Here is a 12,231-nt window from a genome sequence, read left to right on the forward strand (position 1 = left end):
ACCCACAATATTGTTCAAAATTACTCCCAACAAATCCAATGCCTTCTATTTTTTCTCTTTCTGTCCTGCATATATGCACGATTTTATATTTTGCTTCAATGTTTTGTTAGAATAAGAAGTAAAAATAAATTTGTTCAACATGATCATCAGAATTCAGCTATAATTATATATTCTCTCTTAACATTTTGACCTTCTCTATTAGACATTTCATTCCGCCACCCAAACCAGAACATGGTGGTTTAAAAGGAAGAAGTGGAAGTGATTTATGCAGCAGGTTTTTAAATATAAATAATTTTATTGGGGGCTCTTGCAGCTCCTATAACAATCCATACATCAATTGTATCAAGTGCATTTATACATATGTTGCCATCAATTTCAAAATATTTTCTTTCTGTTTAAGCCCTTGATATCAGCTCCTGGTTTTTTTTCCCTCCCTCCCCTTCCTTTCCACCCTTATGGGCCCCTGATAAATTATAAATTATTATTATTTTCATATCTTACACCATCTGCTGTCTCCCTTTGTCCACCTTACTGTTGTTTCTCCTTTGGGGGGGGTCGGTTGTTGTTATACGTCATTGTAGTCAGTTCCCCATTTCTACCCCTTCTCCCCCTACCTTCCCCCTACCCTTATGGTAGCACCACTCCTACTGCCGTTCCTGAGGGGTTTATCTGTCCTGGATTCCATGTGTTGAGAGCTCTTATCTGTGCCAGTGTCCATGCTCCAGTCTGATCGGATTTGTAAGATAAAACTGGGATCATGATAGTGGGGAGGAGAAAGCATTGAAGAACTAGAGGAGTGTTGTGTATTCTGTCGGTGCTGTGCTGCACCCTGGCTGGCTCATTCTTTCCTTGTGACCCTCCTGTGAGGGAATGTCCAATTATCTACAGATGGGCTTTGGGTCTCCACTCCTACACCCATCATTTGTATCAATATATTTGTCTGGGGGTCTTTTGATGCCTGATACCTTATCTCATCAACAGCTCGTGTTCACACAAGCTGGTATGCTTCTTCCATGTGGGCTTTGTTGATTCCCTGATAGTTTAGCTTCAAGCCTTTAAGACCCCAGATGCTATATCTTTTAATAGCTGGCACCATCAGCTTATGCATCATATTATTCACCACATTTGCTTCTGTACCCATTTTGTCTTCAGAGATCATGTTGGGAAGGTGAGCATCACAGAATGCCAGGTTATTAGAACAAAGTGTTCTTACACTGAGGGAGTACTTGAGTAGAGGCGCAGTTCCCCTCTGCTACCTTACTAAACAGCAGTTCTTAATCAAGGATGACCTTCTCCGCCACTCACCCCTACCCCTCAGCTCACACTTGGCAAAGTCTGTAGCTCAGTGTGCTGCAGATTAGATTAAAAACAAACCGATAGTTTCTATGGAATTTGATTTATGCTAAGTCTACATGTTGCAGATTAGAACTGCACTTGGTAGGGATTTCATTGCTATGACCTTCAGAAGTAGGTCATAGCTAAAGCCACCGGCTTCACAGTTGGGGGCTTAATCATTTGCTCCATCCACGGCCTGCAGCTTTAGATACCCAAACAAAAACTCACTGTCACCAAGGTCTATTCTGATTTATAATGATCCCGTGGGATTTTTGTTGGGAACAAAATTAAAAAACTTACTGCCAATGAGTTGATTTCTAGTCATAGCAACCCTGTAGGACAGAGTTGAACTGTCCCTGGGTTTCCAATTTACAGGAGGAGAAAACCTCATCATTCTCCTGTGTAGGTGACAGAAGAGACAAAATATCAAATGTAGATTATAGAGATACATCCATTAAGTATTAAAGGGATAAGGACAAGCCAAAGACAATTTATCCAGATGAGAGAGACCACTGGCATGAAGCCATCACGGCAGCTGGTGGATTTGAACAGCCAACCTTTAAATAAGCAGTGCAATGCTTAACCCACTGGATGACCAGGATGAAATTTCATCTTTTCAAAGCTCTTTTTTATAATTATGAATCATTTATTAGAGTTTTCAGATAGATCAACAATTCTCATAATTTTAGTTTTAGGGTGCTTTACATTTTACATCTTACTGAAGACCTTAAAGAACTTATATTTATTTGTATTGTATTTACTTATAGTTTCCAGATTATCAATTAAAATTGAGAAATATTTAAAACATTTGCTGACCTAAAATGACAATAACAAACCTATGACCATTAACAAAAGCAGTACATTTTAGTGCTATAAAATTAGATATCAATAATAGAAAAATCAAGCAGAAAAGAATCAATTACATGAAATTGAACAACATTTTATTTTAAAACAACTGGATAACTGAAGAAATAAATAGTGCAATTTTAAAATTGCTTGAAAAGAATTAGAATGAAAATGCAATATACCAAATCTTTGGGACACAGGAAAGCAGTACTGAGAGGGTAATTAATAAGCACTCTCCTCAAAAAAGAAGAAAGATCCAAAATCATCCCCTTAGCCTAACATCTACAAAAGTTAGAACAAGAGCAGCCAAGCAAAGCTATAGCCACCAGAAGAAAATAAATAATAAAATTAGAGCTCGAAAATAGGAAAAAATAAAAACTTCCAACAACAAAAAGTCCAGGACTTTTTATTGGAGAATTCTACCAAGCATTTAAAGAAGAGGTAACATGGGTTCTACATGAACGATTCCAGAATATGGAAAATGGCAGCATACTATTGAACTCATTTTATGAAGCAAGTATAACTCTGATACTAAAGCCAGACAAACACATCACCAATGTAGAAAACTATAGAACAATATCCCTTATGAACACAGATGCAAAATCTTCAATAAACTTCTCCTTAACAGAATTCAATAAAATGCTTTAAAAATTATTTTCATGTGATATTTATACTAGGTATGCAAGGATAAATCAATATTAGAAAAACGACCAATGTAATGCACCATATAAATAAACCAAAATAAAAGAATCACATGATTATATCAATTTATACAGAAAAGGTATTCAAATCCAGCATGCATTTTTAAACATAAACACTCAATAGAATAGGAATAGAAGAAAATTCCTCAGCGTAATAAAGACTGTATATGCAAGATCAATGGCGAGCATTTCACTCAATGAAGAGAAATAGAAAGCATCCTCCTCCAAACAGCAACCAGACAGTGGCCCTTTATTCCATTCTTATTTAATATAGTCCTGGAAGTCTTAGCTGGAACCATTAGGTATCAAAAAGAAATTAAAAGCATTCAAATTGGCAAAAAAAAGTTAAACTGTTTCTGTCTTCAGATTACATAATTTTATGTATGGGAAACCCCAAGGATTCAATAAAAAAAAACAACTTGCTGCAACTAATTGAAAATGTTGGTAACATGCAGAAGTCAATAGGATTCCTGTGTAGTAAAAAAGAGAACTCTGGATAGGAAAATTTTTAAAAAGAAGAATATTTATAATAACCACTCAAGAGATAAAGTTCTAAAGAATAAGCCTAACCAGAAAAACAAAAGATTTGTATAAAAAAAAACCTACAAAACACTACCATAAGAAACTAAAGAGATTTACATAAAAGGAAGAACGTTCCTAGTTAATGAATAGGAAGATTTAATATGGTGAAAATGTCAAGATTGCCAAAACAATGGAAACAAACAACAAAACTCACAGCCTTTGAGTCAATTCTGACTCACGGTGACCCTATAGAACATGGTGGGCCTGCCCCTCTGGGTTTCTGAGACTGTAACTCTTTTTGAGAATAGAAAGCCTCAACTTTCTCCTGGAAGCAATTTATAAAGACAGTGGAATTCTGATCCAAATCTCAACACAATTTCTCAAATAAATGAAAAAACTAATTAACTTTATTTGGAAATAAAAGGAACCCATGTGAGCAAAAATGTTATTAAAAATAAAACAAAATAAGAGACTTCTCACTCTTGATTTCAAAACCTATTACACAGTCAACATCATCAAATCAGCTTGATATTGGTACAATGATGTATATGTAGACCAATTGATCAGAACCGAGAATCCAGAAATAAAACCAAGCACCCACAGGCATTTGAATTTTGACAAAGGACTAAAATATAGTAAGTGGGGTGAGATGTGGTTGGAGGGGATGCCAGCCCCACCACCACTAATCATGGGTTCAATATGCACAATTATATAGTTGAGATACATAAATATTATATTAAAGTCATAGAGAGCATGAGAGATAAAAGAGAGACTGAAATAATGGAGCCAGACACATTTCATGATAGCATGCTCACCTCAGCCCCACTTGTTGGTCCACATGGAGAGATGGGGAGGGGGAGAGGACAAGGGAAAAGGGAACAGGGGAGTGAGGACAGGAGAGGAGAGGCCAATGAAGGAGCCAAGAGAGCACTCTATATTGCTAACCCAGGTCTATATACCTCTCAGGGAGTGCAAACCCACTAATTACAGGTAAAGACATATGTCACAGGAAGGGGTTGCACTATAGGTTATACAGCAACGAGAGGGGGACAATCTAGGGATATACACACAATAGGAAGAGGAGGGATTATATGCATGTGACAAGATGGGCCTATCCTACATTCAGGATGGCAGCCTAACTTTGGATGTCACTGAGCCAGTTTGACCTGTTTTCTGGATCTCCATAGAAACCATTATCAATAGGATGTAAACCCCACCTACAGAGACCAAGCTATTGGTCGCAAGACTTTAGGGAGAAGTAGCCCATTGTCCTTAACAGCAGGGAGCAGCCCTACCTGTCTGGCAACTGTCTACCTTCAGGGAGGATGTCTGTAAACATCTGACCTCCCCCCATATGCTGGTAAAAGTCCCTAATGTTTGGCATGTCTTTGTGGGAAACAAAACTGGGGGGAAGTCTCTTTATAATCCCACAGGAAGAGATAGTCTTTTCAACAAATTCCACCTGCAAAATAATGGAACACGACCCGCATCTCACATCATGTAAAAAAATTCCCTGTGGCCAGCAGTCTCTCTATCTGGTGTATATATCCCCAAGAAATACAGAATAAACCATGAACAGATATATGCACACCCATGTTTGTCACAGTGTTATCCACAGTAGCTCAAAGAAGGAAGCAACCACAATTCCTGTCTGTGGAGGCATGGATAAATAACCTCTGGTTCAAACACACAATAGAATAGTATATATCGCTAAAAAATAAGGATGATCCTGCCAAATACCTTCATGTCATGGACAAATTTGGTAGATATCATGCTCAGCAAAGTTAGTCAATCTCATAATGACAAATACCCCTTTTTTCATCCTTATAGAGTTTATTACCACTATTATAAAAGAAAAATGGTTTTCATGCCCCAAAAAAAGCAGACTGTGAAGTCTATAGGGAAGACTTTGAAAGCAATGGGGAGGTTGGTGGAAGGGGAAATGGAAGAGAGGAAGGAAGAAGGGAGGGAAAATTGTCATTTTATCATGTGATCAATAAAAAATAGTATATCTTAATGAAAAATAGCTCTTTCAAAACAGAAGTGTGACAAGAATGGCATTGTTTGATATTTTTTGCAAAATTCTCTAATGTTGAACTTAGTAGAAGAGAGCTGGATTTTCAGAGATGCTTCAGCATGAATATATTGTGATATGCCATTTCAATTTAGATCTATAAAGAAAATCAGGCCCCACTTAGCTGTAACTGAAAAGGGAGGAACATTTTAAGATATTTTTCAGATAATTGTAGGTATCCTCCTTTTACGTGACACCAAAACTTGATAAGGGAGTTTTCTTCCATGTTTATTGCAATATGAAATCTGAAACCACATGAATAGATGTTATTACTGTTTTACTAAAGTCTATTAGTCCCTCTTTAACTTTCAATGAACTGTTTAATTTGAAAATATTAGCTTACAATATTATTTAGATATTTCAAACACTGGCACCATTTCACTCTACATAATATTTTAATAATGACATTTGTTAATATGATCACCTATATGATTAGGAAAAAATCTTTAATTATTGGCAAACTACCAAGTTTATGGTTGCAGACACAAGTTCTCCAAATTTCTAAAATTTCCAAATGAATTTGAACGCTTGAGTTTTATAATTGGCAATAGTTACTGCCAGAATTTTTCCTTGAAGTGAAAGAATAGCTCACTTTGTTCATTATTCAGAGAATGTCTGCCAAGTACCCATATCTGAATGATCATAGTTTGTCAGTTCTCTTCCAATTAAAAATGGAGTCCCATGATCAGGGTGACTAGTTTAGTTCCAACCTCTCAACCATGACATACATGCTTTCCTTCAAGAGAACTATCATTTCAGTATGGAGCAGAAGGGTACCCTTCCAATTTCATCATCACACAGAATATTAAAAAGATGTATACTCAAGGGGAAATTTTAATGATTATTATTATGTCTCAAGGAATTCCTCTCTTCTTCTTTTTTCCTTATTGTGAACAGGTGATGGTGAAGAATACATCGCTGCCTTAAATTTTGTTAAGAATTTTAACATTTTTTTACCTCTTTTACTAACTTACCTCTTCTGCACTTTTACCTCTTGTGCTAACTCACATTGCTTTTTTACCACCAAGAACAATGCCAACTCTATGAAAAGTCAAATAATCTCTTACTATTACTGTGAAAAGGAGCCCGATGGTGTGGGGGTTAAGTGGGTTAAGTGACTGCTATTGAAAGACTGGCAGTTAGAAACCCATCTGTTGCTCCCTAGGAGAGCGATGTGTCAGGTTACACCCATGAAGATCAGTCTTGGAAACCCTAGGAGCATTGCTACAGTGTCCCATAGAATCACTATGTGTCAGAATGGGTGAATATCATGAAAGGTGCCTCTACAGGAAAGGGTTGGTAACCTGCTTCTGTAAAGATCACAGCACTGGAGACTGCAAGAAATGTCCCTGATCTGACCCCATCACACTGGGGTGAAACAGTGCGTGCAACAGAGCGGCAAGGGGAGCAAAGCAATGAGTCCCTGGGGAATACTCAAAATAGACTGTGGGTTCAGGGCGTGACACCCCATCAGACTCGACTGGAACACACTCCTAAAGGTCAACAAACAGACCTGGAACTATATATGGGCTTTTCTTTTTCTGTCTTTGGTTTTATTGTTGTTTTGGTTTGGTTTGGTTTTGCTTTGTCTTTTTTGTGTGTGCTTATTATTGTCTCTGCATGTCTACATAGATAAGATAGGCAGGATAAACAATGTGGAGTTAAAAAGGGGACTGACAGTTCTGTGGGGTCATGGGAGAAGCACACCAGCCTGTGTGATCATTAGATGTCTATGCAATCAAGTATCAGGCATCAAAGACCCAGAACAAAACATCATATCGACATGAATGAGGGGAAGCATGAGTGGAGATCCAAAGCCCATCTGTAGACAATTGGACATCTCCTCACAGAAGGGTCACAAGGAAGAGAGAAGCCAGTCAGGGTGCAGTATAGCATCAATGAAACATACAACTTTCCTCTGGTTCTGTAATGTTTCCTCCTACCTACTATCATGACCCCAATTGTATCTTACAAATCCAGCTAGACCAGAGCATTTACACTGGCACAGATAAGAGCTGAAAACACAGGGAATCCAGGACAGATAACTACCTCAGGACCAATAATGAGAGTAGCTATACCAGGAGGGGAAGGGGCAGGTGGGGGGAGAAAGGGGAAACTGATCACAATGATCTCCATATCACCCCCTCCCAGGGGTACGGACAACAGAAAAGTGGGTGAAGGGAGACATTGGTTGGTGTAAGACATGAAAAAAATTATGAATTATCAAAGGTTCATAAGGGAGGAGGGTAGGGGTGGGATAGGAAATGAGCTGATACCAAGGGCTCAAGTACAAAGAAAATGTTTTGAAAACGATGATGGCAACAAATGTATAAATGTGCTTGACACATGGACGGATGTATGGGTTGTGATAAGAGCTGTAAGAGCCCCCAATAAAATGATTAAAAAAAAAAAGATCACAGCCAAGAAAACTCTAGGGAGCAGACGGCCGCATGTCAGAATCCATGCAATCATTTTTTACTTTATTGTTATGAAATTAGCTTTGACTTTGAAGACTTCCTGAAAGGGTCTTGGAAACCTCCTTGGGTCTGCAGAACACATATTAAGAATAGATTAGCTCATTCTTAAAGTCCAGTATCCAGAGAAATAATATTTTTACACATCTCTGAAGAGAAGAACCCATTTATCTATCTGTTCCTAAATCAATTATCTATCACTAACAGAATAATTCTTCAATTTTAGGTCAATCATTTTAATATTTTTGATTGACTGCAGCCTCAGTCAATTATATGACATATTCCTCTACACATGTGCAAGAAGAAGAAACAAGAATTATTTCCCCTCTAATAACTGTACCGTAAGGAAGCACACATAAGTGCCTCCTTAGGTTTTCTTCCATAATATTACTGCAAAAGGGTAGTGTTAGAGCCTGTCTAACTTCAGGAGGGATAATGAATATGAAGATCAGCTCAAAGCTTATGCTAATGAGGGAATGGTTAGACATACTTCCATTTCCCATCCTTTTTTTCTTACGAGCTATTCTGATACCAGTCATACCTCCCATTGTGGTTGGAAAGGGTGCCAGCCCCATCACTAATCACGGGTTCGATAGGCGCAATTGTACGGTTGAGATATATAAATATTATAGTAAAGTCATAGAGAGCATGAGAGATAGAAGAGAGATTGAAATAATGGAGTCAGACACACTTCATGCTAGTATGCTCACCTCAACCCCGCTTGGTGGTCCACATGCAGAGGGGGGAGGGGAAGGAGGATGAGGGGAAAGGGAACAGGGGAGTAATGGAGGGAGAGGAGAGGAGAGCCAACTAGAGGCCAACTGAGGGGGAGCCCGAGAGAGAGCTCTTTATTGCTAATCCAGGCCTATATATCTTTGTGGGGAGTGCAAGCCCCCTAATTACAGGTAAAGACACATGTCACAGGAAGGGGTTGCACTATAGGTTATACAGCAATGAGAGGGGGACAATCTAGGGATATACACACAATAGGAAGAGGAGGGATTGGGGGTATACATGTGACAAGAAGGGCGGATCCTAGATACAGGATGGCAGCCTAACTTTGGATGTCACTGAGTCAGTTTGACCTGTTTTCTGGCTCTCCACAGAAACCAATATCAGTAGGGTGTAAACCCCACCTACAGAGACCAAGCTAATGGTCACAAGCCTTTAGGGAAAAGTAGCCCATTGTCCTTAACAGCAGGGAGCGGCCCTACCTGTCTGGCAAGTGACTGACTTCAGGGAGGATGTCTCTAAGCTTCTGACCTCCCCCCATATGCTGGCAAAAAGCCCCTAATGTTTGGCATGTCTTTGGGGGAGACAAAGCTGGGGAAAATCTCTTCATAACCCTCTTCTGGGTTTGAATAATCAGTAGGAGTGCCTACTCAGGTCCCACAACTAATACTTACTGTGTCTTAGGCTGAATTCTCTGGAGAATAAAACCAGCGATGCTTATATATGTACATCTACAGAGAGGTTTATATCAAGGAATTAGCTTATGTGCTTATAGAGGCAGGCAAGTTCCAGATCTGTGGGTCAGATAGATGCTTCTGACTCACCTTGCTGCAGGGACTGATGAAACCAAGATCTTCAGGAAGATCACAGCTGTCTGCAGTAGAGGTGAATCCAAGTTCAGCAAGTCAGACTTATGATTGCAGAAGCAAATTCATCCAAGGTGAGCAGGAAAGATGGCAAGCTGCTGACAACTCCCAGGATTGACAAGCAATGTGGACGTCTGTTGGCTCAAGTCCAAAGAACCAGAGATTGGCAAGCCAGATACATGATCTAGATCCCACAAAAAGCATATGAACTTTTCCATAGCATCTACTTATAGTGGTAACAGGCCACACCCTGGAGTAGATCTTATCATGCGAAATTAGTAGGTCTTAACTGCCAAACCCAGCCAAGTTGACACAACCCTTAACTTCCCTGTTTTATTAAGATAAAAACAGGTATTAAGGTATGATGATATTTAGGAAATAATTCTGGATCAGGCCCAATAGGCTATAACTCACGATCAGGATCCAAAAGCATGGAGGTCAAATCTGGAAGGCTTCTCTGGAGAGGATATCCCTTTCCTCCTCAGTTCAGCACAGCTCTGTCAGCATCTCTTCCCTGTGCAAGGAAGCAGAACGTTCCCTCTGCCGTGCATGTACTGTCTCAGCTGTGCTGACCTCGCTGCCAACACCACCAAGTCTGCAGCAGGACCCTTTGTGAGCTTTTAAGACCTCAGTTATTACACACCCAAGTAGAATGTAGAGTAATGTCTCCGTGGACTTTGTTATGTTAATTGACCTTGATGGCCACTTTGGGTACAGTTCTGAGTTCCCAGATCCAGTGGCTGATTACCTACAAGTGATGGCTGAGAAGTTTACATAACTTTGTCCATCGGTTTGCTGTACTATGTAAAAGCCAAACTCACTGCCATCATTTTACAGCACACATAGATACAAAGGTATCACCTGCTAATCCTGTGTATAGTCCTGGCTGTGGTCCCTTTAATCTACCTACACTTGTTCATCTTCTCTGTCTGCCTCTGTAGTCAATGCTTGCTCTTGCCGAGCATGCAGGAGAGTGCAGGATGGCGTTTACCTTGGTTGTCCATAACTTGTGCACCTCTTGTGTCTTCCTTTTCCTTAGTGATATGGTCTTGATCACCTTCTTATTGTATACCGCTTTTCCCTTCACCCAAATTAATATAGCTATTATTTAATTGCCAATTTTCCTTCCCTTTCCTTATATTCCAAACCCTGTGATTCATCAAGAATGTTTATTTTTGTGTGGACACCATTTCTTGACTTGTTTTTGGTTTTTTTTTCTTTTCTTCTTTTACATTTTATTAGGGACTCAAACAAGTCTTACCACAATCCATACATATACATACATCAATTGTATAAAGCACATCCATACATTCCCTGCCCCAATCATTCTCAAGGGACTTGTTTTTGGTTTTTAAAATCATTTTATTAGGGGCTCATGCAACTCTTATCCCAGCATTTCTTGACTTTTTATAAAAGTGGACACATACAATATTTGTCCTTTTGTGATTGACTTATGTCACTCAGCACAATGTCCTCAGGTTCATCCACATTATAAGGTGTTTAACAGATTCTTCAATGTTTACCTTTGTGTAGTATTTTATTGTGTGCATATACCGTAATTTGTTTATCCATTCATCAATTGATGGAAATTTAAGTTGTTTCCATCTCTTTGCTATTATGGATAATGCTTTACTGAACATGCTGTACACATAACTGTTTGCATCCCAGATCTCATTTGTTTAAGATCTATAGCTAGTAGTAAGATTATGGAATCAAATGGATTTTTTGTTTCCAACTTTTAAAAGAAAGACCAGGCCATTTTCCACAGTGGTTGCACCGTTTCACAGTTTTACTGGCCGATCTTCGCCAGCATTTCTTGTCTTTAGTCTTGTTGAACTTTATTATTATTGTGGGATGAGATGTTATCTCATTGCTGCTTTGAACACAGAACATTTATTGAGGGTTTATAGGTGTATGTATCTAGTTGTTGCTGTTGAATTGCTTTCAACTCAACAACAGAGTGGAACATTCTCTGGCCCTGTCCCATCCTCATAATTATTGTGTTTGAATCCATTGTGGCAGCCACTGTGTCAATTCTCCTCATTGAGGCCCTCCTCTTGTTCAAGGACTGTATTTTATCGAGAATATGCAAGGTGGCTATAAAGAGTTGGTGAAAAAATGAAATTGAAAGGGAATGGAATGCTTTTACAAAAAAATGTAAGCCCCTTTGTATGTAGTCACGTAGGGTCAACAGTATCTGGTGGGTGCTTACATGGAGGGGAGGGGAGTAGGAGTGTGGATGAAGGTAAAAACTCACAAATAAGAGGGGAGACTTGCAAAGCAGTCTGTCATCTTGAACCTCTACAAAGAGAAAGGGAGAGTAGGAGAGAGGGAAGAGCAAAACACAGAAAACTCCAAAGTGAGACAGACTTCTATTCAAATCCCAATGCCACTGCCTCCATATCCTCGTATGTAATCCAGGGGTTCTACTTATGCTCCTCAAAGGACAATTACAAAGCTTAAATAAAGCACTACCTGTGAAGCACTTGGCCTGAGGTCTGTCACACACTAAAGCACGCACTCTTTGCTGGTAGCACGGCTTTAGCATTAGCACTATCAACAACATCAAGAACATTTTATTCATCAGCATTCTTAAATCAGCTGAGGGCATAATAGGCTTCCAAGAGCTGTTCCAGTAACAAAAGGCGATGGCTACATGTGTCTGTATATTAAAAACAAGA

The sequence above is a fragment of the Tenrec ecaudatus genome, chromosome 1, assembly GCF_050624435.1.
Source record: "Tenrec ecaudatus isolate mTenEca1 chromosome 1, mTenEca1.hap1, whole genome shotgun sequence".
Taxonomy (NCBI): domain Eukaryota; kingdom Metazoa; phylum Chordata; class Mammalia; order Afrosoricida; family Tenrecidae; genus Tenrec; species Tenrec ecaudatus.